Raw genomic sequence first — 26,795 nt, 5'->3', positions numbered from 1 at the left:
CTTAAAAGACAAAAATAGATGATGATGTTGTATTTGTAGTTGTTGTATGATGACGATTCCGGCGTTGGCACGTGCTATTTTTCCAGGGCGGGGCTTTGCTAGGTTTCCCGCTCTGCGGCTGGGCCCTCGACGTCGACGTCGACGTCGACGTCGTTGTTGTTGTTGTTGTTGTTGTTGTTGTTGTTGTTGTTGTTGTTGTTGTTGTTGTTGTTGTTGTTGTTGTTGTTGTTGTTGTTGTTGTTGTTGTTGTTGTTGTTGTTGTTGTTGTTGTTGTTGTTGTTGTTTTTGATGATGATGATGATGATGATGATTTCTGCATTGGCACGTGCTATTTTTCAGGGTGGGGCTTTGCTACGTTTCCCGCTCTGCGGCTGGGCCCTCGACGTCGACGATGCCGCCTGTTGGATTTCTGCGAAGGTGCAGTCCTGGCTTCAACTGCTTTCTCGCTCGAAGCCTTCCGTTGGCCCTTTGCAACTACACTCGGTCAGCCACGGCCAGACCTACGGGGGAGACGGGCGCCGAAGAGGAATTGTTCATTTGCCGCAGTTTTACAGGCTATCGCTTCTCGGCCTTTTGGCTAAGATCAAGTGTAGTATCTGTTCTTATCAGTTTAATATCTGATACGTCCCCTATCTGGGGACCAAATATTAAATTGATTTTTGGAACAGGGAGATGGAACAGGGGCTTGCTCCGTCCACTCCACGCATCGACCTGGTATTGCAGTGTTTCCAGGAACGGTGCAGCTTCCCCTCTTTGGGGCGGGAAGTCTTAAAAGACAAAAATAGATGATGATGTTGTATTTGTAGTTGTTGTATGATGACGATTCCGGCGTTGGCACGTGCTATTTTTCCAGGGCGGGGCTTTGCTAGGTTTCCCGCTCTGCGGCTGGGCCCTCGACGTCGACGTCGACGTCGACGTCGTTGTTGTTGTTGTTGTTGTTGTTGTTGTTGTTGTTGTTGTTGTTGTTGTTGTTGTTGTTGTTGTTGTTGTTGTTGTTGTTGTTGTTGTTGTTGTTGTTGTTGTTGTTGTTGTTGTTGTTGTTGTTGTTGTTGTTGTTGTTGTTGTTGTTGTTGTTGTTGTTGTTGTTGTTGTTGTTGTTGTTGTTGTTGTTTTTGATGATGATGATGATGATGATGATTTCTGCATTGGCACGTGCTATTTTTCAGGGTGGGGCTTTGCTACGTTTCCCGCTCTGCGGCTGGGCCCTCGACGTCGACGATGCCGCCTGTTGGATTTCTGCGAAGGTGCAGTCCTGGCTTCAACTGCTTTCTCGCTCGAAGCCTTCCGTTGGCCCTTTGCAACTACACTCGGTCAGCCACGGCCAGACCTACGGGGGAGACGGGCGCCGAAGAGGAATTGTTCATTTGCCGCAGTTTTACAGGCTATCGCTTCTCGGCCTTTTGGCTAAGATCAAGTGTAGTATCTGTTCTTATCAGTTTAATATCTGATACGTCCCCTATCTGGGGACCAAATATTAAATTGATTTTTGGAACAGGGAGATGGAACAGGGGCTTGCTCCGTCCACTCCACGCATCGACCTGGTATTGCAGTGTTTCCAGGAACGGTGCAGCTTCCCCTCTTTGGGGCGGGAAGTCTTAAAAGACAAAAATAGATGATGATGTTGTATTTGTAGTTGTTGTATGATGACGATTCCGGCGTTGGCACGTGCTATTTTTCCAGGGCGGGGCTTTGCTAGGTTTCCCGCTCTGCGGCTGGGCCCTCGACGTCGACGTCGACGTCGACGTCGTTGTTGTTGTTGTTGTTGTTGTTGTTGTTGTTGTTGTTGTTGTTGTTGTTGTTGTTGTTGTTGTTGTTGTTGTTGTTGTTGTTGTTGTTGTTGTTGTTGTTGTTGTTGTTGTTGTTGTTGTTGTTGTTGTTGTTGTTGTTGTTGTTGTTTTTGATGATGATGATGATGATGATGATTTCTGCATTGGCACGTGCTATTTTTCAGGGTGGGGCTTTGCTACGTTTCCCGCTCTGCGGCTGGGCCCTCGACGTCGACGATGCCGCCTGTTGGATTTCTGCGAAGGTGCAGTCCTGGCTTCAACTGCTTTCTCGCTCGAAGCCTTCCGTTGGCCCTTTGCAACTACACTCGGTCAGCCACGGCCAGACCTACGGGGGAGACGGGCGCCGAAGAGGAATTGTTCATTTGCCGCAGTTTTACAGGCTATCGCTTCTCGGCCTTTTGGCTAAGATCAAGTGTAGTATCTGTTCTTATCAGTTTAATATCTGATACGTCCCCTATCTGGGGACCAAATATTAAATTGATTTTTGGAACAGGGAGATGGAACAGGGGCTTGCTCCGTCCACTCCACGCATCGACCTGGTATTGCAGTGTTTCCAGGAACGGTGCAGCTTCCCCTCTTTGGGGCGGGAAGTCTTAAAAGACAAAAATAGATGATGATGTTGTATTTGTAGTTGTTGTATGATGACGATTCCGGCGTTGGCACGTGCTATTTTTCCAGGGCGGGGCTTTGCTAGGTTTCCCGCTCTGCGGCTGGGCCCTCGACGTCGACGTCGACGTCGACGTCGTTGTTGTTGTTGTTGTTGTTGTTGTTGTTGTTGTTGTTGTTGTTGTTGTTGTTGTTGTTGTTGTTGTTGTTGTTGTTGTTGTTGTTGTTGTTGTTGTTGTTGTTGTTGTTGTTGTTGTTGTTGTTTTTGATGATGATGATGATGATGATGATTTCTGCATTGGCACGTGCTATTTTTCAGGGTGGGGCTTTGCTACGTTTCCCGCTCTGCGGCTGGGCCCTCGACGTCGACGATGCCGCCTGTTGGATTTCTGCGAAGGTGCAGTCCTGGCTTCAACTGCTTTCTCGCTCGAAGCCTTCCGTTGGCCCTTTGCAACTACACTCGGTCAGCCACGGCCAGACCTACGGGGGAGACGGGCGCCGAAGAGGAATTGTTCATTTGCCGCAGTTTTACAGGCTATCGCTTCTCGGCCTTTTGGCTAAGATCAAGTGTAGTATCTGTTCTTATCAGTTTAATATCTGATACGTCCCCTATCTGGGGACCAAATATTAAATTGATTTTTGGAACAGGGAGATGGAACAGGGGCTTGCTCCGTCCACTCCACGCATCGACCTGGTATTGCAGTGTTTCCAGGAACGGTGCAGCTTCCCCTCTTTGGGGCGGGAAGTCTTAAAAGACAAAAATAGATGATGATGTTGTATTTGTAGTTGTTGTATGATGACGATTCCGGCGTTGGCACGTGCTATTTTTCCAGGGCGGGGCTTTGCTAGGTTTCCCGCTCTGCGGCTGGGCCCTCGACGTCGACGTCGACGTCGACGTCGTTGTTGTTGTTGTTGTTGTTGTTGTTGTTGTTGTTGTTGTTGTTGTTGTTGTTGTTGTTGTTGTTGTTGTTGTTGTTGTTGTTGTTGTTGTTGTTGTTGTTGTTGTTGTTGTTGTTGTTGTTGTTGTTGTTGTTGTTTTTGATGATGATGATGATGATGATGATTTCTGCATTGGCACGTGCTATTTTTCAGGGTGGGGCTTTGCTACGTTTCCCGCTCTGCGGCTGGGCCCTCGACGTCGACGATGCCGCCTGTTGGATTTCTGCGAAGGTGCAGTCCTGGCTTCAACTGCTTTCTCGCTCGAAGCCTTCCGTTGGCCCTTTGCAACTACACTCGGTCAGCCACGGCCAGACCTACGGGGGAGACGGGCGCCGAAGAGGAATTGTTCATTTGCCGCAGTTTTACAGGCTATCGCTTCTCGGCCTTTTGGCTAAGATCAAGTGTAGTATCTGTTCTTATCAGTTTAATATCTGATACGTCCCCTATCTGGGGACCAAATATTAAATTGATTTTTGGAACAGGGAGATGGAACAGGGGCTTGCTCCGTCCACTCCACGCATCGACCTGGTATTGCAGTGTTTCCAGGAACGGTGCAGCTTCCCCTCTTTGGGGCGGGAAGTCTTAAAAGACAAAAATAGATGATGATGTTGTATTTGTAGTTGTTGTATGATGACGATTCCGGCGTTGGCACGTGCTATTTTTCCAGGGCGGGGCTTTGCTAGGTTTCCCGCTCTGCGGCTGGGCCCTCGACGTCGACGTCGACGTCGACGTCGTTGTTGTTGTTGTTGTTGTTGTTGTTGTTGTTGTTGTTGTTGTTGTTGTTGTTGTTGTTGTTGTTGTTGTTGTTGTTGTTGTTGTTGTTGTTGTTGTTGTTGTTGTTGTTGTTGTTGTTGTTGTTGTTGTTTTTGATGATGATGATGATGATGATGATTTCTGCATTGGCACGTGCTATTTTTCAGGGTGGGGCTTTGCTACGTTTCCCGCTCTGCGGCTGGGCCCTCGACGTCGACGATGCCGCCTGTTGGATTTCTGCGAAGGTGCAGTCCTGGCTTCAACTGCTTTCTCGCTCGAAGCCTTCCGTTGGCCCTTTGCAACAACTACACTCGGTCAGCCACGGCCAGACCTACGGGGGAGACGGGCGCCGAAGAGGAATTGTTCATTTGCCGCAGTTTTACAGGCTATCGCTTCTCGGCCTTTTGGCTAAGATCAAGTGTAGTATCTGTTCTTATCAGTTTAATATCTGATACGTCCCCTATCTGGGGACCAAATATTAAATTGATTTTTGGAACAGGGAGATGGAACAGGGGCTTGCTCCGTCCACTCCACGCATCGACCTGGTATTGCAGTGTTTCCAGGAACGGTGCAGCTTCCCCTCTTTGGGGCGGGAAGTCTTAAAAGACAAAAATAGATGATGATGTTGTATTTGTAGTTGTTGTATGATGACGATTCCGGCGTTGGCACGTGCTATTTTTCCAGGGCGGGGCTTTGCTAGGTTTCCCGCTCTGCGGCTGGGCCCTCGACGTCGACGTCGACGTCGACGTCGTTGTTGTTGTTGTTGTTGTTGTTGTTGTTGTTGTTGTTGTTGTTGTTGTTGTTGTTGTTGTTGTTGTTGTTGTTGTTGTTGTTGTTGTTGTTGTTGTTGTTGTTGTTGTTGTTGTTGTTGTTGTTGTTGTTGTTGTTTTTGATGATGATGATGATGATGATGATTTCTGCATTGGCACGTGCTATTTTTCAGGGTGGGGCTTTGCTACGTTTCCCGCTCTGCGGCTGGGCCCTCGACGTCGACGATGCCGCCTGTTGGATTTCTGCGAAGGTGCAGTCCTGGCTTCAACTGCTTTCTCGCTCGAAGCCTTCCGTTGGCCCTTTGCAACTACACTCGGTCAGCCACGGCCAGACCTACGGGGGAGACGGGCGCCGAAGAGGAATTGTTCATTTGCCGCAGTTTTACAGGCTATCGCTTCTCGGCCTTTTGGCTAAGATCAAGTGTAGTATCTGTTCTTATCAGTTTAATATCTGATACGTCCCCTATCTGGGGACCAAATATTAAATTGATTTTTGGAACAGGGAGATGGAACAGGGGCTTGCTCCGTCCACTCCACGCATCGACCTGGTATTGCAGTGTTTCCAGGAACGGTGCAGCTTCCCCTCTTTGGGGCGGGAAGTCTTAAAAGACAAAAATAGATGATGATGTTGTATTTGTAGTTGTTGTATGATGACGATTCCGGCGTTGGCACGTGCTATTTTTCCAGGGCGGGGCTTTGCTAGGTTTCCCGCTCTGCGGCTGGGCCCTCGACGTCGACGTCGACGTCGACGTCGTTGTTGTTGTTGTTGTTGTTGTTGTTGTTGTTGTTGTTGTTGTTGTTGTTGTTGTTGTTGTTGTTGTTGTTGTTGTTGTTGTTGTTGTTGTTGTTGTTGTTGTTGTTGTTGTTGTTGTTGTTGTTGTTGTTGTTGTTTTTGATGATGATGATGATGATGATGATTTCTGCATTGGCACGTGCTATTTTTCAGGGTGGGGCTTTGCTACGTTTCCCGCTCTGCGGCTGGGCCCTCGACGTCGACGATGCCGCCTGTTGGATTTCTGCGAAGGTGCAGTCCTGGCTTCAACTGCTTTCTCGCTCGAAGCCTTCCGTTGGCCCTTTGCAACTACACTCGGTCAGCCACGGCCAGACCTACGGGGGAGACGGGCGCCGAAGAGGAATTGTTCATTTGCCGCAGTTTTACAGGCTATCGCTTCTCGGCCTTTTGGCTAAGATCAAGTGTAGTATCTGTTCTTATCAGTTTAATATCTGATACGTCCCCTATCTGGGGACCAAATATTAAATTGATTTTTGGAACAGGGAGATGGAACAGGGGCTTGCTCCGTCCACTCCACGCATCGACCTGGTATTGCAGTGTTTCCAGGAACGGTGCAGCTTCCCCTCTTTGGGGCGGGAAGTCTTAAAAGACAAAAATAGATGATGATGTTGTATTTGTAGTTGTTGTATGATGACGATTCCGGCGTTGGCACGTGCTATTTTTCCAGGGCGGGGCTTTGCTAGGTTTCCCGCTCTGCGGCTGGGCCCTCGACGTCGACGTCGACGTCGACGTTGTTGTTGTTGTTGTTGTTGTTGTTGTTGTTGTTGTTGTTGTTGTTGTTGTTGTTGTTGTTGTTGTTGTTGTTGTTGTTGTTGTTGTTGTTGTTGTTGTTGTTGTTGTTGTTGTTGTTGTTGTTTTTGATGATGATGATGATGATGATGATTTCTGCATTGGCACGTGCTATTTTTCAGGGTGGGGCTTTGCTACGTTTCCCGCTCTGCGGCTGGGCCCTCGACGTCGACGATGCCGCCTGTTGGATTTCTGCGAAGGTGCAGTCCTGGCTTCAACTGCTTTCTCGCTCGAAGCCTTCCGTTGGCCCTTTGCAACTACACTCGGTCAGCCACGGCCAGACCTACGGGGGAGACGGGCGCCGAAGAGGAATTGTTCATTTGCCGCAGTTTTACAGGCTATCGCTTCTCGGCCTTTTGGCTAAGATCAAGTGTAGTATCTGTTCTTATCAGTTTAATATCTGATACGTCCCCTATCTGGGGACCAAATATTAAATTGATTTTTGGAACAGGGAGATGGAACAGGGGCTTGCTCCGTCCACTCCACGCATCGACCTGGTATTGCAGTGTTTCCAGGAACGGTGCAGCTTCCCCTCTTTGGGGCGGGAAGTCTTAAAAGACAAAAATAGATGATGATGTTGTATTTGTAGTTGTTGTATGATGACGATTCCGGCGTTGGCACGTGCTATTTTTCCAGGGCGGGGCTTTGCTAGGTTTCCCGCTCTGCGGCTGGGCCCTCGACGTCGACGTCGACGTCGACGTCGTTGTTGTTGTTGTTGTTGTTGTTGTTGTTGTTGTTGTTGTTGTTGTTGTTGTTGTTGTTGTTGTTGTTGTTGTTGTTGTTGTTGTTGTTGTTGTTGTTGTTGTTGTTGTTGTTGTTGTTGTTGTTGTTGTTGTTGTTGTTGTTGATGATGATGATGATGATGATGATTTCTGCATTGGCACGTGCTATTTTTCAGGGTGGGGCTTTGCTACGTTTCCCGCTCTGCGGCTGGGCCCTCGACGTCGACGATGCCGCCTGTTGGATTTCTGCGAAGGTGCAGTCCTGGCTTCAACTGCTTTCTCGCTCGAAGCCTTCCGTTGGCCCTTTGCAACTACACTCGGTCAGCCACGGCCAGACCTACGGGGGAGACGGGCGCCGAAGAGGAATTGTTCATTTGCCGCAGTTTTACAGGCTATCGCTTCTCGGCCTTTTGGCTAAGATCAAGTGTAGTATCTGTTCTTATCAGTTTAATATCTGATACGTCCCCTATCTGGGGACCAAATATTAAATTGATTTTTGGAACAGGGAGATGGAACAGGGGCTTGCTCCGTCCACTCCACGCATCGACCTGGTATTGCAGTGTTTCCAGGAACGGTGCAGCTTCCCCTCTTTGGGGCGGGAAGTCTTAAAAGACAAAAATAGATGATGATGTTGTATTTGTAGTTGTTGTATGATGACGATTCCGGCGTTGGCACGTGCTATTTTTCCAGGGCGGGGCTTTGCTAGGTTTCCCGCTCTGCGGCTGGGCCCTCGACGTCGACGTCGACGTCGACGTCGTTGTTGTTGTTGTTGTTGTTGTTGTTGTTGTTGTTGTTGTTGTTGTTGTTGTTGTTGTTGTTGTTGTTGTTGTTGTTGTTGTTGTTGTTGTTGTTGTTTTTGATGATGATGATGATGATGATTTCTGCATTGGCACGTGCTATTTTTCAGGGTGGGGCTTTGCTACGTTTCCCGCTCTGCGGCTGGGCCCTCGACGTCGACGATGCCGCCTGTTGGATTTCTGCGAAGGTGCAGTCCTGGCTTCAACTGCTTTCTCGCTCGAAGCCTTCCGTTGGCCCTTTGCAACTACACTCGGTCAGCCACGGCCAGACCTACGGGGGAGACGGGCGCCGAAGAGGAATTGTTCATTTGCCGCAGTTTTACAGGCTATCGCTTCTCGGCCTTTTGGCTAAGATCAAGTGTAGTATCTGTTCTTATCAGTTTAATATCTGATACGTCCCCTATCTGGGGACCAAATATTAAATTGATTTTTGGAACAGGGAGATGGAACAGGGGCTTGCTCCGTCCACTCCACGCATCGACCTGGTATTGCAGTGTTTCCAGGAACGGTGCAGCTTCCCCTCTTTGGGGCGGGAAGTCTTAAAAGACAAAAATAGATGATGATGTTGTATTTGTAGTTGTTGTATGATGACGATTCCGGCGTTGGCACGTGCTATTTTTCCAGGGCGGGGCTTTGCTAGGTTTCCCGCTCTGCGGCTGGGCCCTCGACGTCGACGTCGACGTCGTTGTTGTTGTTGTTGTTGTTGTTGTTGTTGTTGTTGTTGTTGTTGTTGTTGTTGTTGTTGTTGTTGTTGTTGTTGTTGTTGTTGTTGTTGTTGTTGTTGTTGTTGTTGTTGTTGTTGTTGTTGTTGTTGTTGTTGTTGTTGTTGTTGTTGTTGTTGTTGTTGTTGTTGTTGTTGTTGTTGTTGTTGTTTTTGATGATGATGATGATGATTTCTGCATTGGCACGTGCTATTTTTCAGGGTGGGGCTTTGCTACGTTTCCCGCTCTGCGGCTGGGCCCTCGACGTCGACGATGCCGCCTGTTGGATTTCTGCGAAGGTGCAGTCCTGGCTTCAACTGCTTTCTCGCTCGAAGCCTTCCGTTGGCCCTTTGCAACTACACTCGGTCAGCCACGGCCAGACCTACGGGGGAGACGGGCGCCGAAGAGGAATTGTTCATTTGCCGCAGTTTTACAGGCTATCGCTTCTCGGCCTTTTGGCTAAGATCAAGTGTAGTATCTGTTCTTATCAGTTTAATATCTGATACGTCCCCTATCTGGGGACCAAATATTAAATTGATTTTTGGAACAGGGAGATGGAACAGGGGCTTGCTCCGTCCACTCCACGCATCGACCTGGTATTGCAGTGTTTCCAGGAACGGTGCAGCTTCCCCTCTTTGGGGCGGGAAGTCTTAAAAGACAAAAATAGATGATGATGTTGTATTTGTAGTTGTTGTATGATGACGATTCCGGCGTTGGCACGTGCTATTTTTCCAGGGCGGGGCTTTGCTAGGTTTCCCGCTCTGCGGCTGGGCCCTCGACGTCGACGTCGACGTCGACGTCGTTGTTGTTGTTGTTGTTGTTGTTGTTGTTGTTGTTGTTGTTGTTGTTGTTGTTGTTGTTGTTGTTGTTGTTGTTGTTGTTGTTGTTGTTGTTGTTGTTGTTGTTGTTGTTGTTGTTGTTGTTGTTGTTGTTGTTTTTGATGATGATGATGATGATTTCTGCATTGGCACGTGCTATTTTTCAGGGTGGGGCTTTGCTACGTTTCCCGCTCTGCGGCTGGGCCCTCGACGTCGACGATGCCGCCTGTTGGATTTCTGCGAAGGTGCAGTCCTGGCTTCAACTGCTTTCTCGCTCGAAGCCTTCCGTTGGCCCTTTGCAACTACACTCGGTCAGCCACGGCCAGACCTACGGGGGAGACGGGCGCCGAAGAGGAATTGTTGCAGTTTTACAGGCTATCGCTTCTCGGCCTTTTGGCTAAGATCAAGTGTAGTATCTGTTCTTATCAGTTTAATATCTGATACGTCCCCTATCTGGGGACCAAATATTAAATTGATTTTTGGAACAGGGAGATGGAACAGGGGCTTGCTCCGTCCACTCCACGCATCGACCTGGTATTGCAGTGTTTCCAGGAACGGTGCAGCTTCCCCTCTTTGGGGCGGGAAGTCTTAAAAGACAAAAATAGATGATGATGTTGTATTTGTAGTTGTTGTATGATGACGATTCCGGCGTTGGCACGTGCTATTTTTCCAGGGCGGGGCTTTGCTAGGTTTCCCGCTCTGCGGCTGGGCCCTCGACGTCGACGTCGACGTCGACGTCGTTGTTGTTGTTGTTGTTGTTGTTGTTGTTGTTGTTGTTGTTGTTGTTGTTGTTGTTGTTGTTGTTGTTGTTGTTGTTGTTGTTGTTGTTGTTGTTGTTGTTGTTGTTGTTGTTGTTGTTGTTGTTGTTGTTGTTGTTGTTGTTGTTGTTTTTGATGATGATGATGATGATGATGATTTCTGCATTGGCACGTGCTATTTTTCAGGGTGGGGCTTTGCTACGTTTCCCGCTCTGCGGCTGGGCCCTCGACGTCGACGATGCCGCCTGTTGGATTTCTGCGAAGGTGCAGTCCTGGCTTCAACTGCTTTCTCGCTCGAAGCCTTCCGTTGGCCCTTTGCAACTACACTCGGTCAGCCACGGCCAGACCTACGGGGGAGACGGGCGCCGAAGAGGAATTGTTCATTTGCCGCAGTTTTACAGGCTATCGCTTCTCGGCCTTTTGGCTAAGATCAAGTGTAGTATCTGTTCTTATCAGTTTAATATCTGATACGTCCCCTATCTGGGGACCAAATATTAAATTGATTTTTGGAACAGGGAGATGGAACAGGGGCTTGCTCCGTCCACTCCACGCATCGACCTGGTATTGCAGTGTTTCCAGGAACGGTGCAGCTTCCCCTCTTTGGGGCGGGAAGTCTTAAAAGACAAAAATAGATGATGATGTTGTATTTGTAGTTGTTGTATGATGACGATTCCGGCGTTGGCACGTGCTATTTTTCCAGGGCGGGGCTTTGCTAGGTTTCCCGCTCTGCGGCTGGGCCCTCGACGTCGACGTCGACGTCGACGTCGTTGTTGTTGTTGTTGTTGTTGTTGTTGTTGTTGTTGTTGTTGTTGTTGTTGTTGTTGTTGTTGTTGTTGTTGTTGTTGTTGTTGTTGTTGTTGTTGTTGTTGTTGTTGTTGTTGTTGTTGTTGTTGTTGTTGTTGTTGTTGTTGTTGTTGTTGTTGTTGTTGTTGTTGTTGTTTTTGATGATGATGATGATGATTTCTGCATTGGCACGTGCTATTTTTCAGGGTGGGGCTTTGCTACGTTTCCCGCTCTGCGGCTGGGCCCTCGACGTCGACGATGCCGCCTGTTGGATTTCTGCGAAGGTGCAGTCCTGGCTTCAACTGCTTTCTCGCTCGAAGCCTTCCGTTGGCCCTTTGCAACTACACTCGGTCAGCCACGGCCAGACCTACGGGGGAGACGGGCGCCGAAGAGGAATTGTTCATTTGCCGCAGTTTTACAGGCTATCGCTTCTCGGCCTTTTGGCTAAGATCAAGTGTAGTATCTGTTCTTATCAGTTTAATATCTGATACGTCCCCTATCTGGGGACCAAATATTAAATTGATTTTTGGAACAGGGAGATGGAACAGGGGCTTGCTCCGTCCACTCCACGCATCGACCTGGTATTGCAGTGTTTCCAGGAACGGTGCAGCTTCCCCTCTTTGGGGCGGGAAGTCTTAAAAGACAAAAATAGATGATGATGTTGTATTTGTAGTTGTTGTATGATGACGATTCCGGCGTTGGCACGTGCTATTTTTCCAGGGCGGGGCTTTGCTAGGTTTCCCGCTCTGCGGCTGGGCCCTCGACGTCGACGTCGACGTCGACGTCGTTGTTGTTGTTGTTGTTGTTGTTGTTGTTGTTGTTGTTGTTGTTGTTGTTGTTGTTGTTGTTGTTGTTGTTGTTGTTGTTGTTGTTGTTGTTGTTGTTGTTGTTGTTGTTGTTGTTGTTGTTGTTGTTGTTGTTGTTGTTTTTGATGATGATGATGATGATGATGATTTCTGCATTGGCACGTGCTATTTTTCAGGGTGGGGCTTTGCTACGTTTCCCGCTCTGCGGCTGGGCCCTCGACGTCGACGATGCCGCCTGTTGGATTTCTGCGAAGGTGCAGTCCTGGCTTCAACTGCTTTCTCGCTCGAAGCCTTCCGTTGGCCCTTTGCAACTACACTCGGTCAGCCACGGCCAGACCTACGGGGGAGACGGGCGCCGAAGAGGAATTGTTCATTTGCCGCAGTTTTACAGGCTATCGCTTCTCGGCCTTTTGGCTAAGATCAAGTGTAGTATCTGTTCTTATCAGTTTAATATCTGATACGTCCCCTATCTGGGGACCAAATATTAAATTGATTTTTGGAACAGGGAGATGGAACAGGGGCTTGCTCCGTCCACTCCACGCATCGACCTGGTATTGCAGTGTTTCCAGGAACGGTGCAGCTTCCCCTCTTTGGGGCGGGAAGTCTTAAAAGACAAAAATAGATGATGATGTTGTATTTGTAGTTGTTGTATGATGACGATTCCGGCGTTGGCACGTGCTATTTTTCCAGGGCGGGGCTTTGCTAGGTTTCCCGCTCTGCGGCTGGGCCCTCGACGTCGACGTCGACGTCGACGTCGTTGTTGTTGTTGTTGTTGTTGTTGTTGTTGTTGTTGTTGTTGTTGTTGTTGTTGTTGTTGTTGTTGTTGTTGTTGTTGTTGTTGTTGTTGTTGTTGTTGTTGTTGTTGTTGTTGTTGTTGTTGTTGTTGTTTTTGATGATGATGATGATGATGATGATTTCTGCATTGGCACGTGCTATTTTTCAGGGTGGGGCTTTGCTACGTTTCCCGCTCTGCGGCTGGGCCCTCGACGTCGACGATGCCGCCTGTTGGATTTCTGCGAAGGTGCAGTCCTGGCTTCAACTGCTTTCTCGCTCGAAGCCTTCCGTTGGCCCTTTGCAACTACACTCGGTCAGCCACGGCCAGACCTACGGGGGAGACGGGCGCCGAAGAGGAATTGTTCATTTGCCGCAGTTTTACAGGCTATCGCTTCTCGGCCTTTTGGCTAAGATCAAGTGTAGTATCTGTTCTTATCAGTTTAATATCTGATACGTCCCCTATCTGGGGACCAAATATTAAATTGATTTTTGGAACAGGGAGATGGAACAGGGGCTTGCTCCGTCCACTCCACGCATCGACCTGGTATTGCAGTGTTTCCAGGAACGGTGCAGCTTCCCCTCTTTGGGGCGGGAAGTCTTAAAAGACAAAAATAGATGATGATGTTGTATTTGTAGTTGTTGTATGATGACGATTCCGGCGTTGGCACGTGCTATTTTTCCAGGGCGGGGCTTTGCTAGGTTTCCCGCTCTGCGGCTGGGCCCTCGACGTCGACGTCGACGTCGACGTCGTTGTTGTTGTTGTTGTTGTTGTTGTTGTTGTTGTTGTTGTTGTTGTTGTTGTTGTTGTTGTTGTTGTTGTTGTTGTTGTTGTTGTTGTTGTTGTTGTTGTTGTTGTTGTTGTTGTTGTTGTTGTTGTTGTTGTTGTTGTTGTTGTTGTTGTTGTTGTTGTTGTTGTTGTTGTTGTTTTTGATGATGATGATGATGATTTCTGCATTGGCACGTGCTATTTTTCAGGGTGGGGCTTTGCTACGTTTCCCGCTCTGCGGCTGGGCCCTCGACGTCGACGATGCCGCCTGTTGGATTTCTGCGAAGGTGCAGTCCTGGCTTCAACTGCTTTCTCGCTCGAAGCCTTCCGTTGGCCCTTTGCAACTACACTCGGTCAGCCACGGCCAGACCTACGGGGGAGACGGGCGCCGAAGAGGAATTGTTCATTTGCCGCAGTTTTACAGGCTATCGCTTCTCGGCCTTTTGGCTAAGATCAAGTGTAGTATCTGTTCTTATCAGTTTAATATCTGATACGTCCCCTATCTGGGGACCAAATATTAAATTGATTTTTGGAACAGGGAGATGGAACAGGGGCTTGCTCCGTCCACTCCACGCATCGACCTGGTATTGCAGTGTTTCCAGGAACGGTGCAGCTTCCCCTCTTTGGGGCGGGAAGTCTTAAAAGACAAAAATAGATGATGATGTTGTATTTGTAGTTGTTGTATGATGACGATTCCGGCGTTGGCACGTGCTATTTTTCCAGGGCGGGGCTTTGCTAGGTTTCCCGCTCTGCGGCTGGGCCCTCGACGTCGACGTCGACGTCGACGTCGTTGTTGTTGTTGTTGTTGTTGTTGTTGTTGTTGTTGTTGTTGTTGTTGTTGTTGTTGTTGTTGTTGTTGTTGTTGTTGTTGTTGTTGTTGTTGTTGTTGTTGTTGTTGTTGTTGTTGTTGTTGTTGTTGTTTTTGATGATGATGATGATGATGATTTCTGCATTGGCACGTGCTATTTTTCAGGGTGGGGCTTTGCTACGTTTCCCGCTCTGCGGCTGGGCCCTCGACGTCGACGATGCCGCCTGTTGGATTTCTGCGAAGGTGCAGTCCTGGCTTCAACTGCTTTCTCGCTCGAAGCCTTCCGTTGGCCCTTTGCAACTACACTCGGTCAGCCACGGCCAGACCTACGGGGGAGACGGGCGCCGAAGAGGAATTGTTCATTTGCCGCAGTTTTACAGGCTATCGCTTCTCGGCCTTTTGGCTAAGATCAAGTGTAGTATCTGTTCTTATCAGTTTAATATCTGATACGTCCCCTATCTGGGGACCAAATATTAAATTGATTTTTGGAACAGGGAGATGGAACAGGGGCTTGCTCCGTCCACTCCACGCATCGACCTGGTATTGCAGTGTTTCCAGGAACGGTGCAGCTTCCCCTCTTTGGGGCGGGAAGTCTTAAAAGACAAAAATAGATGATGATGTTGTATTTGTAGTTGTTGTATGATGACGATTCCGGCGTTGGCACGTGCTATTTTTCCAGGGCGGGGCTTTGCTAGGTTTCCCGCTCTGCGGCTGGGCCCTCGACGTCGACGTCGACGTCGACGTCGTTGTTGTTGTTGTTGTTGTTGTTGTTGTTGTTGTTGTTGTTGTTGTTGTTGTTGTTGTTGTTGTTGTTGTTGTTGTTGTTGTTGTTGTTGTTGTTGTTGTTGTTGTTGTTGTTGTTGTTGTTGTTGTTGTTGTTGTTGTTGTTGTTGTTTTTGATGATGATGATGATGATGATTTCTGCATTGGCACGTGCTATTTTTCAGGGTGGGGCTTTGCTACGTTTCCCGCTCTGCGGCTGGGCCCTCGACGTCGACGATGCCGCCTGTTGGATTTCTGCGAAGGTGCAGTCCTGGCTTCAACTGCTTTCTCGCTCGAAGCCTTCCGTTGGCCCTTTGCAACTACACTCGGTCAGCCACGGCCAGACCTACGGGGGAGACGGGCGCCGAAGAGGAATTGTTCATTTGCCGCAGTTTTACAGGCTATCGCTTCTCGGCCTTTTGGCTAAGATCAAGTGTAGTATCTGTTCTTATCAGTTTAATATCTGATACGTCCCCTATCTGGGGACCAAATATTAAATTGATTTTTGGAACAGGGAGATGGAACAGGGGCTTGCTCCGTCCACTCCACGCATCGACCTGGTATTGCAGTGTTTCCAGGAACGGTGCAGCTTCCCCTCTTTGGGGCGGGAAGTCTTAAAAGACAAAAATAGATGATGATGTTGTATTTGTAGTTGTTGTATGATGACGATTCCGGCGTTGGCACGTGCTATTTTTCCAGGGCGGGGCTTTGCTAGGTTTCCCGCTCTGCGGCTGGGCCCTCGACGTCGACGTCGACGTCGACGTCGTCGTTGTTGTTGTTGTTGTTGTTGTTGTTGTTGTTGTTGTTGTTGTTGTTGTTGTTGTTGTTGTTGTTGTTGTTGTTGTTGTTGTTGTTGTTGTTGTTGTTGTTGTTGTTGTTGTTGTTGTTGTTGTTGTTGTTGTTGTTGTTGTTGTTGTTGTTGTTGTTTTTGATGATGATGATGATGATGATTTCTGCATTGGCACGTGCTATTTTTCAGGGTGGGGCTTTGCTACGTTTCCCGCTCTGCGGCTGGGCCCTCGACGTCGACGATGCCGCCTGTTGGATTTCTGCGAAGGTGCAGTCCTGGCTTCAACTGCTTTCTCGCTCGAAGCCTTCCGTTGGCCCTTTGCAACTACACTCGGTCAGCCACGGCCAGACCTACGGGGGAGACGGGCGCCGAAGAGGAATTGTTCATTTGCCGCAGTTTTACAGGCTATCGCTTCTCGGCCTTTTGGCTAAGATCAAGTGTAGTATCTGTTCTTATCAGTTTAATATCTGATACGTCCCCTATCTGGGGACCAAATATTAAATTGATTTTTGGAACAGGGAGATGGAACAGGGGCTTGCTCCGTCCACTCCACGCATCGACCTGGTATTGCAGTGTTTCCAGGAACGGTGCAGCTTCCCCTCTTTGGGGCGGGAAGTCTTAAAAGACAAAAATAGATGATGATGTTGTATTTGTAGTTGTTGTATGATGACGATTCCGGCGTTGGCACGTGCTATTTTTCCAGGGCGGGGCTTTGCTAGGTTTCCCGCTCTGCGGCTGGGCCCTCGACGTCGACGTCGACGTCGACGTCGTTGTTGTTGTTGTTGTTGTTGTTGTTGTTGTTGTTGTTGTTGTTGTTGTTGTTGTTGTTGTTGTTGTTGTTGTTGTTGTTGTTGTTGTTGTTGTTGTTGTTGTTGTTGTTGTTTTTGATGATGATGATGATGATGATTTCTGCATTGGCACGTGCTATTTTTCAGGGTGGGGCTTTGCTACGTTTCCCGCTCTGCGGCTGGGCCCTCGACGTCGACGATGCCGCCTGTTGGATTTCTGCGAAGGTGCAGTCCTGGCTTCAACTGCTTTCTCGCTCGAAGCCTTCCGTTGGCCCTTTGCAACTACACTCGGTCAGCCACGGCCAGACCTACGGGGGAGACGGGCGCCGAAGAGGAATTGTTCATTTGCCGATCGCTTCTCGGCCTTTTGGCTAAGATCAAGTGTAGTATCTGTTCTTATCAGTTTAATATCTGATACGTCCCCTATCTGGGGACCAAATATTAAATTGATTTTTGGAACAGGGAGATGGAACAGGGGCTTGCTCCGTCCACTCCACGCATCGACCTGGTATTGCAGTGTTTCCAGGAACGGTGCAGCTTCCCCTCTTTGGGGCGGGAAGTCTTAAAAGACAAAAATAGATGATGATGTTGTATTTGTAGTTGTTGTATGATGACGATTCCGGCGTTGGCACGTGCTATTTTTCCAGGGCGGGGCTTTGCTAGGTTTCCCGCTCTGCGGCTGGGCCCTCGACGTCGACGTCGACGTCGTTGTTGTTGTTGTTGTTGTTGTTGTTGTTGTTGTTGTTGTTGTTGTTGTTGTTGTTGTTGTTGTTGTTGTTGTTGTTGTTGTTGTTGTTGTTGTTGTTGTTGTTGTTGTTGTTGTTGTTGTTGTTGTTGTTGTTGTTGTTGTTGTTGTTGTTGTTGTTGTTGTTTGATGATGATGATGATGATTTCTGCATTGGCACGTGCTATTTTTCAGGGTGGGGCTTTGCTACGTTTCCCGCTCTGCGGCTGGGCCCTCGACGTCGACGATGCCGCCTGTTGGATTTCTGCGAAGGTGCAGTCCTGGCTTCAACTGCTTTCTCGCTCGAAGCCTTCCGTTGGCCCTTTGCAACTACACTCGGTCAGCCACGGCCAGACCTACGGGGGAGACGGGCGCCGAAGAGGAATTGTTCATTTGCCGCAGTTTTACAGGCTATCGCTTCTCGGCCTTTTGGCTAAGATCAAGTGTAGTATCTGTTCTTATCAGTTTAATATCTGATACGTCCCCTATCTGGGGACCAAATATTAAATTGATTTTTGGAACAGGGAGATGGAACAGGGGCTTGCTCCGTCCACTCCACGCATCGACCTGGTATTGCAGTGTTTCCAGGAACGGTGCAGCTTCCCCTCTTTGGGGCGGGAAGTCTTAAAAGACAAAAATAGATGATGATGTTGTATTTGTAGTTGTTGTATGATGACGATTCCGGCGTTGGCACGTGCTATTTTTCCAGGGCGGGGCTTTGCTAGGTTTCCCGCTCTGCGGCTGGGCCCTCGACGTCGACGTCGACGTCGACGTCGTTGTTGTTGTTGTTGTTGTTGTTGTTGTTGTTGTTGTTGTTGTTGTTGTTGTTGTTGTTGTTGTTGTTGTTGTTGTTGTTGTTGTTGTTGTTGTTGTTGTTGTTGTTGTTGTTGTTGTTGTTGTTGTTGTTGTTGTTGTTGTTTTTGATGATGATGATGATGATTTCTGCATTGGCACGTGCTATTTTTCAGGGTGGGGCTTTGCTACGTTTCCCGCTCTGCGGCTGGGCCCTCGACGTCGACGATGCCGCCTGTTGGATTTCTGCGAAGGTGCAGTCCTGGCTTCAACTGCTTTCTCGCTCGAAGCCTTCCGTTGGCCCTTTGCAACTACACTCGGTCAGCCACGGCCAGACCTACGGGGGAGACGGGCGCCGAAGAGGAATTGTTCATTTGCCGCAGTTTTACAGGCTATCGCTTCTCGGCCTTTTGGCTAAGATCAAGTGTAGTATCTGTTCTTATCAGTTTAATATCTGATACGTCCCCTATCTGGGGACCAAATATTAAATTGATTTTTGGAACAGGGAGATGGAACAGGGGCTTGCTCCGTCCACTCCACGCATCGACCTGGTATTGCAGTGTTTCCAGGAACGGTGCAGCTTCCCCTCTTTGGGGCGGGAAGTCTTAAAAGACAAAAATAGATGATGATGTTGTATTTGTAGTTGTTGTATGATGACGATTCCGGCGTTGGCACGTGCTATTTTTCCAGGGCGGGGCTTTGCTAGGTTTCCCGCTCTGCGGCTGGGCCCTCGACGTCGACGTCGACGTCGACGTCGTTGTTGTTGTTGTTGTTGTTGTTGTTGTTGTTGTTGTTGTTGTTGTTGTTGTTGTTGTTGTTGTTGTTGTTGTTGTTGTTGTTGTTGTTGTTGTTGTTGTTGTTGTTGTTGTTGTTGTTGTTGTTGTTGTTGTTGTTGTTGTTGTTGTTTGATGATGATGATGATGATGATGATTTCTGCATTGGCACGTGCTATTTTTCAGGGTGGGGCTTTGCTACGTTTCCCGCTCTGCGGCTGGGCCCTCGACGTCGACGATGCCGCCTGTTGGATTTCTGCGAAGGTGCAGTCCTGGCTTCAACTGCTTTCTCGCTCGAAGCCTTCCGTTGGCCCTTTGCAACTACACTCGGTCAGCCACGGCCAGACCTACGGGGGAGACGGGCGCCGAAGAGGAATTGTTCATTTGCCGCAGTTTTACAGGCTATCGCTTCTCGGCCTTTTGGCTAAGATCAAGTGTAGTATCTGTTCTTATCAGTTTAATATCTGATACGTCCCCTATCTGGGGACCAAATATTAAATTGATTTTTGGAACAGGGAGATGGAACAGGGGCTTGCTCCGTCCACTCCACGCATCGACCTGGTATTGCAGTGTTTCCAGGAACGGTGCAGCTTCCCCTCTTTGGGGCGGGAAGTCTTAAAAGACAAAAATAGATGATGATGTTGTATTTGTAGTTGTTGTATGATGACGATTCCGGCGTTGGCACGTGCTATTTTTCCAGGGCGGGGCTTTGCTAGGTTTCCCGCTCTGCGGCTGGGCCCTCGACGTCGACGTCGACGTCGACGTCGTTGTTGTTGTTGTTGTTGTTGTTGTTGTTGTTGTTGTTGTTGTTGTTGTTGTTGTTGTTGTTGTTGTTGTTGTTGTTGTTGTTGTTGTTGTTGTTGTTGTTGTTGTTGTTGTTGTTGTTGTTGTTGTTGTTGTTGTTGTTGTTGTTGTTGTTGTTGTTGTTGTTGTTTTTGATGATGATGATGATGATGATGATTTCTGCATTGGCACGTGCTATTTTTCAGGGTGGGGCTTTGCTACGTTTCCCGCTCTGCGGCTGGGCCCTCGACGTCGACGATGCCGCCTGTTGGATTTCTGCGAAGGTGCAGTCCTGGCTTCAACTGCTTTCTCGCTCGAAGCCTTCCGTTGGCCCTTTGCAACTACACTCGGTCAGCCACGGCCAGACCTACGGGGGAGACGGGCGCCGAAGAGGAATTGTTCATTTGCCGCAGTTTTACAGGCTATCGCTTCTCGGCCTTTTGGCTAAGATCAAGTGTAGTATCTGTTCTTATCAGTTTAATATCTGATACGTCCCCTATCTGGGGACCAAATATTAAATTGATTTTTGGAACAGGGAGATGGAACAGGGGCTTGCTCCGTCCACTCCACGCATCGACCTGGTATTGCAGTGTTTCCAGGAACGGTGCAGCTTCCCCTCTTTGGGGCGGGAAGTCTTAAAAGACAAAAATAGATGATGATGTTGTATTTGTAGTTGTTGTATGATGACGATTCCGGCGTTGGCACGTGCTATTTTTCCAGGGCGGGGCTTTGCTAGGTTTCCCGCTCTGCGGCTGGGCCCTCGACGTCGACGTCGACGTCGACGTCGTTGTCGTTGTTGTTGTTGTTGTTGTTGTTGTTGTTGTTGTTGTTGTTGTTGTTGTTGTTGTTGTTGTTGTTGTTGTTGTTGTTGTTGTTGTTGTTGTTGTTGTTGTTGTTGTTGTTGTTGTTGTTGTTGTTGTTGTTTTTGATGATGATGATGATGATGATGATTTCTGCATTGGCACGTGCTATTTTTCAGGGTGGGGCTTTGCTACGTTTCCCGCTCTGCGGCTGGGCCCTCGACGTCGACGATGCCGCCTGTTGGATTTCTGCGAAGGTGCAGTCCTGGCTTCAACTGCTTTCTCGCTCGAAGCCTTCCGTTGGCCCTTTGCAACTACACTCGGTCAGCCACGGCCAGACCTACGGGGGAGACGGGCGCCGAAGAGGAATTGTTCATTTGCCGCAGTTTTACAGGCTATCGCTTCTCGGCCTTTTGGCTAAGATCAAGTGTAGTATCTGTTCTTATCAGTTTAATATCTGATACGTCCCCTATCTGGGGACCAAATATTAAATTGATTTTTGGAACAGGGAGATGGAACAGGGGCTTGCTCCGTCCACTCCACGCATCGACCTGGTATTGCAGTGTTTCCAGGAACGGTGCAGCTTCCCCTCTTTGGGGCGGGAAGTCTTAAAAGACAAAAATAGATGATGATGTTGTATTTGTAGTTGTTGTATGATGACGATTCCGGCGTTGGCACGTGCTATTTTTCCAGGGCGGGGCTTTGCTAGGTTTCCCGCTCTGCGGCTGGGCCCTCGACGTCGACGTCGACGTCGACGTCGTTGTTGTTGTTGTTGTTGTTGTTGTTGTTGTTGTTGTTGTTGTTGTTGTTGTTGTTGTTGTTGTTGTTGTTGTTGTTGTTGTTGTTGTTGTTGTTGTTGTTGTTGTTGTTGTTGTTGTTGTTGTTGTTGTTGTTGTTGTTGTTGTTTTTGATGATGATGATGATGATGATGATTTCTGCATTGGCACGTGCTATTTTTCAGGGTGGGGCTTTGCTACGTTTCCCGCTCTGCGGCTGGGCCCTCGACGTCGACGATGCCGCCTGTTGGATTTCTGCGAAGGTGCAGTCCTGGCTTCAACTGCTTTCTCGCTCGAAGCCTTCCGTTGGCCCTTTGCAACTACACTCGGTCAGCCACGGCCAGACCTACGGGGGAGACGGGCGCCGAAGAGGAATTGTTCATTTGCCGCAGTTTTACAGGCTATCGCTTCTCGGCCTTTTGGCTAAGATCAAGTGTAGTATCTGTTCTTATCAGTTTAATATCTGATACGTCCCCTATCTGGGGACCAAATATTAAATTGATTTTTGGAACAGGGAGATGGAACAGGGGCTTGCTCCGTCCACTCCACGCATCGACCTGGTATTGCAGTGTTTCCAGGAACGGTGCAGCTTCCCCTCTTTGGGGCGGGAAGTCTTAAAAGACAAAAATAGATGATGATGTTGTATTTGTAGTTGTTGTATGATGACGATTCCGGCGTTGGCACGTGCTATTTTTCCAGGGCGGGGCTTTGCTAGGTTTCCCGCTCTGCGGCTGGGCCCTCGACGTCGACGTCGACGTCGACGTCGTTGTTGTTGTTGTTGTTGTTGTTGTTGTTGTTGTTGTTGTTGTTGTTGTTGTTGTTGTTGTTGTTGTTGTTGTTGTTGTTGTTGTTGTTGTTGTTGTTGTTGTTGTTGTTGTTGTTGTTGTTGTTGTTGTTGTTGTTGTTGTTGTTGTTGTTGTTGATGATGATGATGATGATTTCTGCATTGGCACGTGCTATTTTTCAGGGTGGGGCTTTGCTACGTTTCCCGCTCTGCGGCTGGGCCCTCGACGTCGACGATGCCGCCTGTTGGATTTCTGCGAAGGTGCAGTCCTGGCTTCAACTGCTTTCTCGCTCGAAGCCTTCCGTTGGCCCTTTGCAACTACACTCGGTCAGCCACGGCCAGACCTACGGGGGAGACGGGCGCCGAAGAGGAATTGTTCATTTGCCGCAGTTTTACAGGCTATCGCTTCTCGGCCTTTTGGCTAAGATCAAGTGTAGTATCTGTTCTTATCAGTTTAATATCTGATACGTCCCCTATCTGGGGACCAAATATTAAATTGATTTTTGGAACAGGGAGATGGAACAGGGGCTTGCTCCGTCCACTCCACGCATCGACCTGGTATTGCAGTGTTTCCAGGAACGGTGCAGCTTCCCCTCTTTGGGGCGGGAAGTCTTAAAAGACAAAAATAGATGATGATGTTGTATTTGTAGTTGTTGTATGATGACGATTCCGGCGTTGGCACGTGCTATTTTTCCAGGGCGGGGCTTTGCTAGGTTTCCCGCTCTGCGGCTGGGCCCTCGACGTCGACGTCGACGTCGACGTCGTTGTTGTTGTTGTTGTTGTTGTTGTTGTTGTTGTTGTTGTTGTTGTTGTTGTTGTTGTTGTTGTTGTTGTTGTTGTTGTTGTTGTTGTTGTTGTTGTTGTTGTTGTTGTTGTTGTTGTTGTTGTTGTTGTTGTTGTTGTTGTTGTTGTTGTTGTTGTTGTTTTTGATGATGATGATGATGATTTCTGCATTGGCACGTGCTATTTTTCAGGGTGGGGCTTTGCTACGTTTCCCGCTCTGCGGCTGGGCCCTCGACGTCGACGATGCCGCCTGTTGGATTTCTGCGAAGGTGCAGTCCTGGCTTCAACTGCTTTCTCGCTCGAAGCCTTCCGTTGGCCCTTTGCAACTACACTCGGTCAGCCACGGCCAGACCTACGGGGGAGACGGGCGCCGAAGAGGAATTGTTCATTTGCCGCAGTTTTACAGGCTATCGCTTCTCGGCCTTTTGGCTAAGATCAAGTGTAGTATCTGTTCTTATCAGTTTAATATCTGATACGTCCCCTATCTGGGGACCAAATATTAAATTGATTTTTGGAACAGGGAGATGGAACAGGGGCTTGCTCCGTCCACTCCACGCATCGACCTGGTATTGCAGTGTTTCCAGGAACGGTGCAGCTTCCCCTCTTTGGGGCGGGAAGTCTTAAAAGACAAAAATAGATGATGATGTTGTATTTGTAGTTGTTGTATGATGACGATTCCGGCGTTGGCACGTGCTATTTTTCCAGGGCGGGGCTTTGCTAGGTTTCCCGCTCTGCGGCTGGGCCCTCGACGTCGACGTCGACGTCGACGTCGTCGTTGTTGTTGTTGTTGTTGTTGTTGTTGTTGTTGTTGTTGTTGTTGTTGTTGTTGTTGTTGTTGTTGTTGTTGTTGTTGTTGTTGTTGTTGTTGTTGTTGTTGTTGTTGTTGTTGTTGTTGTTGTTGTTGTTGTTGTTGTTGTTGTTGTTGTTGTTTGATGATGATGATGATGATGATTTCTGCATTGGCACGTGCTATTTTTCAGGGTGGGGCTTTGCTACGTTTCCCGCTCTGCGGCTGGGCCCTCGACGTCGACGATGCCGCCTGTTGGATTTCTGCGAAGGTGCAGTCCTGGCTTCAACTGCTTTCTCGCTCGAAGCCTTCCGTTGGCCCTTTGCAACTACACTCGGTCAGCCACGGCCAGACCTACGGGGGAGACGGGCGCCGAAGAGGAATTGTTCATTTGCCGCAGTTTTACAGGCTATCGCTTCTCGGCCTTTTGGCTAAGATCAAGTGTAGTATCTGTTCTTATCAGTTTAATATCTGATACGTCCCCTATCTGGGGACCAAATATTAAATTGATTTTTGGAACAGGGAGATGGAACAGGGGCTTGCTCCGTCCACTCCACGCATCGACCTGGTATTGCAGTGTTTCCAGGAACGGTGCAGCTTCCCCTCTTTGGGGCGGGAAGTCTTAAAAGACAAAAATAGATGATGATGTTGTATTTGTAGTTGTTGTATGATGACGATTCCGGCGTTGGCACGTGCTATTTTTCCAGGGCGGGGCTTTGCTAGGTTTCCCGCTCTGCGGCTGGGCCCTCGACGTCGACGTCGACGTCGACGTCGTCGTTGTTGTTGTTGTTGTTGTTGTTGTTGTTGTTGTTGTTGTTGTTGTTGTTGTTGTTGTTGTTGTTGTTGTTGTTGTTGTTGTTGTTGTTGTTGTTGTTGTTGTTGTTGTTGTTGTTGTTGTTGTTGTTGTTGTTGTTGTTGTTGTTTTTGATGATGATGATGATGATGATTTCTGCATTGGCACGTGCTATTTTTCAGGGTGGGGCTTTGCTACGTTTCCCGCTCTGCGGCTGGGCCCTCGACGTCGACGATGCCGCCTGTTGGATTTCTGCGAAGGTGCAGTCCTGGCTTCAACTGCTTTCTCGCTCGAAGCCTTCCGTTGGCCCTTTGCAACTACACTCGGTCAGCCACGGCCAGACCTACGGGGGAGACGGGCGCCGAAGAGGAATTGTTCATTTGCCGCAGTTTTACAGGCTATCGCTTCTCGGCCTTTTGGCTAAGATCAAGTGTAGTATCTGTTCTTATCAGTTTAATATCTGATACGTCCCCTATCTGGGGACCAAATATTAAATTGATTTTTGGAACAGGGAGATGGAACAGGGGCTTGCTCCGTCCACTCCACGCATCGACCTGGTATTGCAGTGTTTCCAGGAACGGTGCAGCTTCCCCTCTTTGGGGCGGGAAGTCTTAAAAGACAAAAATAGATGATGATGTTGTATTTGTAGTTGTTGTATGATGACGATTCCGGCGTTGGCACGTGCTATTTTTCCAGGGCGGGGCTTTGCTAGGTTTCCCGCTCTGCGGCTGGGCCCTCGACGTCGACGTCGACGTCGACGTCGTTGTTGTTGTTGTTGTTGTTGTTGTTGTTGTTGTTGTTGTTGTTGTTGTTGTTGTTGTTGTTGTTGTTGTTGTTGTTGTTGTTGTTGTTGTTGTTGTTGTTGTTGTTGTTGTTGTTGTTGTTGTTGTTGTTGTTGTTTTTGATGATGATGATGATGATGATGATTTCTGCATTGGCACGTGCTATTTTTCAGGGTGGGGCTTTGCTACGTTTCCCGCTCTGCGGCTGGGCCCTCGACGTCGACGATGCCGCCTGTTGGATTTCTGCGAAGGTGCAGTCCTGGCTTCAACTGCTTTCTCGCTCGAAGCCTTCCGTTGGCCCTTTGCAACTACACTCGGTCAGCCACGGCCAGACCTACGGGGGAGACGGGCGCCGAAGGAGACGGGCGCCGAAGAGGAATTGTTCATTTGCCGCAGTTTTACAGGCTATCGCTTCTCGGCCTTTTGGCTAAGATCAAGTGTAGTATCTGTTCTTATCAGTTTAATATCTGATACGTCCCCTATCTGGGGACCAAATATTAAATTGATTTTTGGAACAGGGAGATGGAACAGGGGCTTGCTCCGTCCACTCCACGCATCGACCTGGTATTGCAGTGTTTCCAGGAACGGTGCAGCTTCCCCTCTTTGGGGCGGGAAGTCTTAAAAGACAAAAATAGATGATGATGTTGTATTTGTAGTTGTTGTATGATGACGATTCCGGCGTTGGCACGTGCTATTTTTCCAGGGCGGGGCTTTGCTAGGTTTCCCGCTCTGCGGCTGGGCCCTCGACGTCGACGTCGACGTCGACGTCGTTGTTGTTGTTGTTGTTGTTGTTGTTGTTGTTGTTGTTGTTGTTGTTGTTGTTGTTGTTGTTGTTGTTGTTGTTGTTGTTGTTGTTGTTGTTGTTGTTGTTGTTGTTGTTGTTGTTGTTGTTGTTGTTGTTGTTGTTGTTGTTTTTGATGATGATGATGATGATTTCTGCATTGGCACGTGCTATTTTTCAGGGTGGGGCTTTGCTACGTTTCCCGCTCTGCGGCTGGGCCCTCGACGTCGACGATGCCGCCTGTTGGATTTCTGCGAAGGTGCAGTCCTGGCTTCAACTGCTTTCTCGCTCGAAGCCTTCCGTTGGCCCTTTGCAACTACACTCGGTCAGCCACGGCCAGACCTACGGGGGAGACGGGCGCCGAAGAGGAATTGTTCATTTGCCGCAGTTTTACAGGCTATCGCTTCTCGGCCTTTTGGCTAAGATCAAGTGTAGTATCTGTTCTTATCAGTTTAATATCTGATACGTCCCCTATCTGGGGACCAAATATTAAATTGATTTTTGGAACAGGGAGATGGAACAGGGGCTTGCTCCGTCCACTCCACGCATCGACCTGGTATTGCAGTGTTTCCAGGAACGGTGCAGCTTCCCCTCTTTGGGGCGGGAAGTCTTAAAAGACAAAAATAGATGATGATGTTGTATTTGTAGTTGTTGTATGATGACGATTCCGGCGTTGGCACGTGCTATTTTTCCAGGGCGGGGCTTTGCTAGGTTTCCCGCTCTGCGGCTGGGCCCTCGACGTCGACGTCGACGTCGACGTCGTTGTTGTTGTTGTTGTTGTTGTTGTTGTTGTTGTTGTTGTTGTTGTTGTTGTTGTTGTTGTTGTTGTTGTTGTTGTTGTTGTTGTTGTTGTTGTTGTTGTTGTTGTTGTTGTTGTTGTTGTTGTTGTTGTTGTTGTTGTTGTTGTTGTTGTTGTTGTTGTTTTTG

At 48.5% G+C, this 26,795-nt stretch overlaps 34 non-coding genes across 34 annotated transcripts; all 34 read left to right on the top strand.

The window, feature by feature from the left end:
* Positions 1-557: 557 nt before the first annotated feature.
* Positions 558-748, top strand: LOC139259264 (U2 spliceosomal RNA). The gene has a single exon (XR_011592447.1). It is a non-coding gene; the product is annotated as a U2 spliceosomal RNA (small nuclear RNA).
* A 636-nt stretch (positions 749-1,384) lies between these two features.
* LOC139259263 (U2 spliceosomal RNA) lies at positions 1,385-1,575 on the top strand. The gene has a single exon (XR_011592446.1). It is a non-coding gene; the product is annotated as a U2 spliceosomal RNA (small nuclear RNA).
* A 594-nt stretch (positions 1,576-2,169) lies between these two features.
* On the top strand, positions 2,170-2,360 carry LOC139259262 (U2 spliceosomal RNA). The gene has a single exon (XR_011592445.1). It is a non-coding gene; the product is annotated as a U2 spliceosomal RNA (small nuclear RNA).
* A 570-nt stretch (positions 2,361-2,930) lies between these two features.
* LOC139259261 (U2 spliceosomal RNA) lies at positions 2,931-3,121 on the top strand. Its single transcript, XR_011592444.1, has one exon. It is a non-coding gene; the product is annotated as a U2 spliceosomal RNA (small nuclear RNA).
* Positions 3,122-3,703: 582 nt separating this feature from the next.
* Positions 3,704-3,894, top strand: LOC139259260 (U2 spliceosomal RNA). Its single transcript, XR_011592443.1, has one exon. It is a non-coding gene; the product is annotated as a U2 spliceosomal RNA (small nuclear RNA).
* Positions 3,895-4,473: 579 nt separating this feature from the next.
* On the top strand, positions 4,474-4,664 carry LOC139259259 (U2 spliceosomal RNA). Its single transcript, XR_011592442.1, has one exon. It is a non-coding gene; the product is annotated as a U2 spliceosomal RNA (small nuclear RNA).
* Positions 4,665-5,246: 582 nt separating this feature from the next.
* On the top strand, positions 5,247-5,437 carry LOC139259258 (U2 spliceosomal RNA). Its single transcript, XR_011592441.1, has one exon. It is a non-coding gene; the product is annotated as a U2 spliceosomal RNA (small nuclear RNA).
* A 582-nt stretch (positions 5,438-6,019) lies between these two features.
* LOC139259257 (U2 spliceosomal RNA) lies at positions 6,020-6,210 on the top strand. The gene has a single exon (XR_011592440.1). It is a non-coding gene; the product is annotated as a U2 spliceosomal RNA (small nuclear RNA).
* Positions 6,211-6,777: 567 nt separating this feature from the next.
* On the top strand, positions 6,778-6,968 carry LOC139259256 (U2 spliceosomal RNA). The gene has a single exon (XR_011592439.1). It is a non-coding gene; the product is annotated as a U2 spliceosomal RNA (small nuclear RNA).
* A 585-nt stretch (positions 6,969-7,553) lies between these two features.
* Positions 7,554-7,744, top strand: LOC139259255 (U2 spliceosomal RNA). The gene has a single exon (XR_011592438.1). It is a non-coding gene; the product is annotated as a U2 spliceosomal RNA (small nuclear RNA).
* A 540-nt stretch (positions 7,745-8,284) lies between these two features.
* Positions 8,285-8,475, top strand: LOC139259252 (U2 spliceosomal RNA). Its single transcript, XR_011592436.1, has one exon. It is a non-coding gene; the product is annotated as a U2 spliceosomal RNA (small nuclear RNA).
* Positions 8,476-9,096: 621 nt separating this feature from the next.
* LOC139259251 (U2 spliceosomal RNA) lies at positions 9,097-9,287 on the top strand. The gene has a single exon (XR_011592435.1). It is a non-coding gene; the product is annotated as a U2 spliceosomal RNA (small nuclear RNA).
* Positions 9,288-9,852: 565 nt separating this feature from the next.
* On the top strand, positions 9,853-10,043 carry LOC139259250 (U2 spliceosomal RNA). Its single transcript, XR_011592434.1, has one exon. It is a non-coding gene; the product is annotated as a U2 spliceosomal RNA (small nuclear RNA).
* A 594-nt stretch (positions 10,044-10,637) lies between these two features.
* On the top strand, positions 10,638-10,828 carry LOC139259249 (U2 spliceosomal RNA). Its single transcript, XR_011592433.1, has one exon. It is a non-coding gene; the product is annotated as a U2 spliceosomal RNA (small nuclear RNA).
* A 612-nt stretch (positions 10,829-11,440) lies between these two features.
* Positions 11,441-11,631, top strand: LOC139259248 (U2 spliceosomal RNA). The gene has a single exon (XR_011592432.1). It is a non-coding gene; the product is annotated as a U2 spliceosomal RNA (small nuclear RNA).
* A 585-nt stretch (positions 11,632-12,216) lies between these two features.
* LOC139259247 (U2 spliceosomal RNA) lies at positions 12,217-12,407 on the top strand. Its single transcript, XR_011592431.1, has one exon. It is a non-coding gene; the product is annotated as a U2 spliceosomal RNA (small nuclear RNA).
* A 576-nt stretch (positions 12,408-12,983) lies between these two features.
* On the top strand, positions 12,984-13,174 carry LOC139259246 (U2 spliceosomal RNA). The gene has a single exon (XR_011592430.1). It is a non-coding gene; the product is annotated as a U2 spliceosomal RNA (small nuclear RNA).
* Positions 13,175-13,789: 615 nt separating this feature from the next.
* Positions 13,790-13,980, top strand: LOC139259245 (U2 spliceosomal RNA). The gene has a single exon (XR_011592429.1). It is a non-coding gene; the product is annotated as a U2 spliceosomal RNA (small nuclear RNA).
* Positions 13,981-14,553: 573 nt separating this feature from the next.
* Positions 14,554-14,744, top strand: LOC139259244 (U2 spliceosomal RNA). Its single transcript, XR_011592428.1, has one exon. It is a non-coding gene; the product is annotated as a U2 spliceosomal RNA (small nuclear RNA).
* A 591-nt stretch (positions 14,745-15,335) lies between these two features.
* LOC139259243 (U2 spliceosomal RNA) lies at positions 15,336-15,526 on the top strand. Its single transcript, XR_011592427.1, has one exon. It is a non-coding gene; the product is annotated as a U2 spliceosomal RNA (small nuclear RNA).
* Positions 15,527-16,129: 603 nt separating this feature from the next.
* On the top strand, positions 16,130-16,320 carry LOC139259241 (U2 spliceosomal RNA). Its single transcript, XR_011592425.1, has one exon. It is a non-coding gene; the product is annotated as a U2 spliceosomal RNA (small nuclear RNA).
* Positions 16,321-16,861: 541 nt separating this feature from the next.
* On the top strand, positions 16,862-17,052 carry LOC139259240 (U2 spliceosomal RNA). The gene has a single exon (XR_011592424.1). It is a non-coding gene; the product is annotated as a U2 spliceosomal RNA (small nuclear RNA).
* A 595-nt stretch (positions 17,053-17,647) lies between these two features.
* Positions 17,648-17,838, top strand: LOC139259239 (U2 spliceosomal RNA). The gene has a single exon (XR_011592423.1). It is a non-coding gene; the product is annotated as a U2 spliceosomal RNA (small nuclear RNA).
* Positions 17,839-18,420: 582 nt separating this feature from the next.
* LOC139259238 (U2 spliceosomal RNA) lies at positions 18,421-18,611 on the top strand. Its single transcript, XR_011592422.1, has one exon. It is a non-coding gene; the product is annotated as a U2 spliceosomal RNA (small nuclear RNA).
* A 592-nt stretch (positions 18,612-19,203) lies between these two features.
* LOC139259237 (U2 spliceosomal RNA) lies at positions 19,204-19,394 on the top strand. The gene has a single exon (XR_011592421.1). It is a non-coding gene; the product is annotated as a U2 spliceosomal RNA (small nuclear RNA).
* A 612-nt stretch (positions 19,395-20,006) lies between these two features.
* LOC139259236 (U2 spliceosomal RNA) lies at positions 20,007-20,197 on the top strand. Its single transcript, XR_011592420.1, has one exon. It is a non-coding gene; the product is annotated as a U2 spliceosomal RNA (small nuclear RNA).
* Positions 20,198-20,779: 582 nt separating this feature from the next.
* On the top strand, positions 20,780-20,970 carry LOC139259235 (U2 spliceosomal RNA). Its single transcript, XR_011592419.1, has one exon. It is a non-coding gene; the product is annotated as a U2 spliceosomal RNA (small nuclear RNA).
* A 591-nt stretch (positions 20,971-21,561) lies between these two features.
* LOC139259234 (U2 spliceosomal RNA) lies at positions 21,562-21,752 on the top strand. Its single transcript, XR_011592418.1, has one exon. It is a non-coding gene; the product is annotated as a U2 spliceosomal RNA (small nuclear RNA).
* A 591-nt stretch (positions 21,753-22,343) lies between these two features.
* LOC139259233 (U2 spliceosomal RNA) lies at positions 22,344-22,534 on the top strand. Its single transcript, XR_011592417.1, has one exon. It is a non-coding gene; the product is annotated as a U2 spliceosomal RNA (small nuclear RNA).
* Positions 22,535-23,134: 600 nt separating this feature from the next.
* On the top strand, positions 23,135-23,325 carry LOC139259232 (U2 spliceosomal RNA). Its single transcript, XR_011592416.1, has one exon. It is a non-coding gene; the product is annotated as a U2 spliceosomal RNA (small nuclear RNA).
* Positions 23,326-23,923: 598 nt separating this feature from the next.
* Positions 23,924-24,114, top strand: LOC139259230 (U2 spliceosomal RNA). The gene has a single exon (XR_011592414.1). It is a non-coding gene; the product is annotated as a U2 spliceosomal RNA (small nuclear RNA).
* A 591-nt stretch (positions 24,115-24,705) lies between these two features.
* LOC139259229 (U2 spliceosomal RNA) lies at positions 24,706-24,896 on the top strand. Its single transcript, XR_011592413.1, has one exon. It is a non-coding gene; the product is annotated as a U2 spliceosomal RNA (small nuclear RNA).
* A 598-nt stretch (positions 24,897-25,494) lies between these two features.
* Positions 25,495-25,685, top strand: LOC139259228 (U2 spliceosomal RNA). The gene has a single exon (XR_011592412.1). It is a non-coding gene; the product is annotated as a U2 spliceosomal RNA (small nuclear RNA).
* A 582-nt stretch (positions 25,686-26,267) lies between these two features.
* Positions 26,268-26,458, top strand: LOC139259226 (U2 spliceosomal RNA). The gene has a single exon (XR_011592411.1). It is a non-coding gene; the product is annotated as a U2 spliceosomal RNA (small nuclear RNA).
* Positions 26,459-26,795: the final 337 nt, after the last annotated feature.

Source organism: Pristiophorus japonicus, unplaced genomic scaffold (assembly GCF_044704955.1).
Source record: "Pristiophorus japonicus isolate sPriJap1 unplaced genomic scaffold, sPriJap1.hap1 HAP1_SCAFFOLD_991, whole genome shotgun sequence".
Classification (NCBI taxonomy): Eukaryota; Metazoa; Chordata; class Chondrichthyes; family Pristiophoridae; genus Pristiophorus; species Pristiophorus japonicus.
Note: the sequence above shows the minus strand (reverse complement) of the source record. Positions and strands in the feature narration are given on the sequence as shown.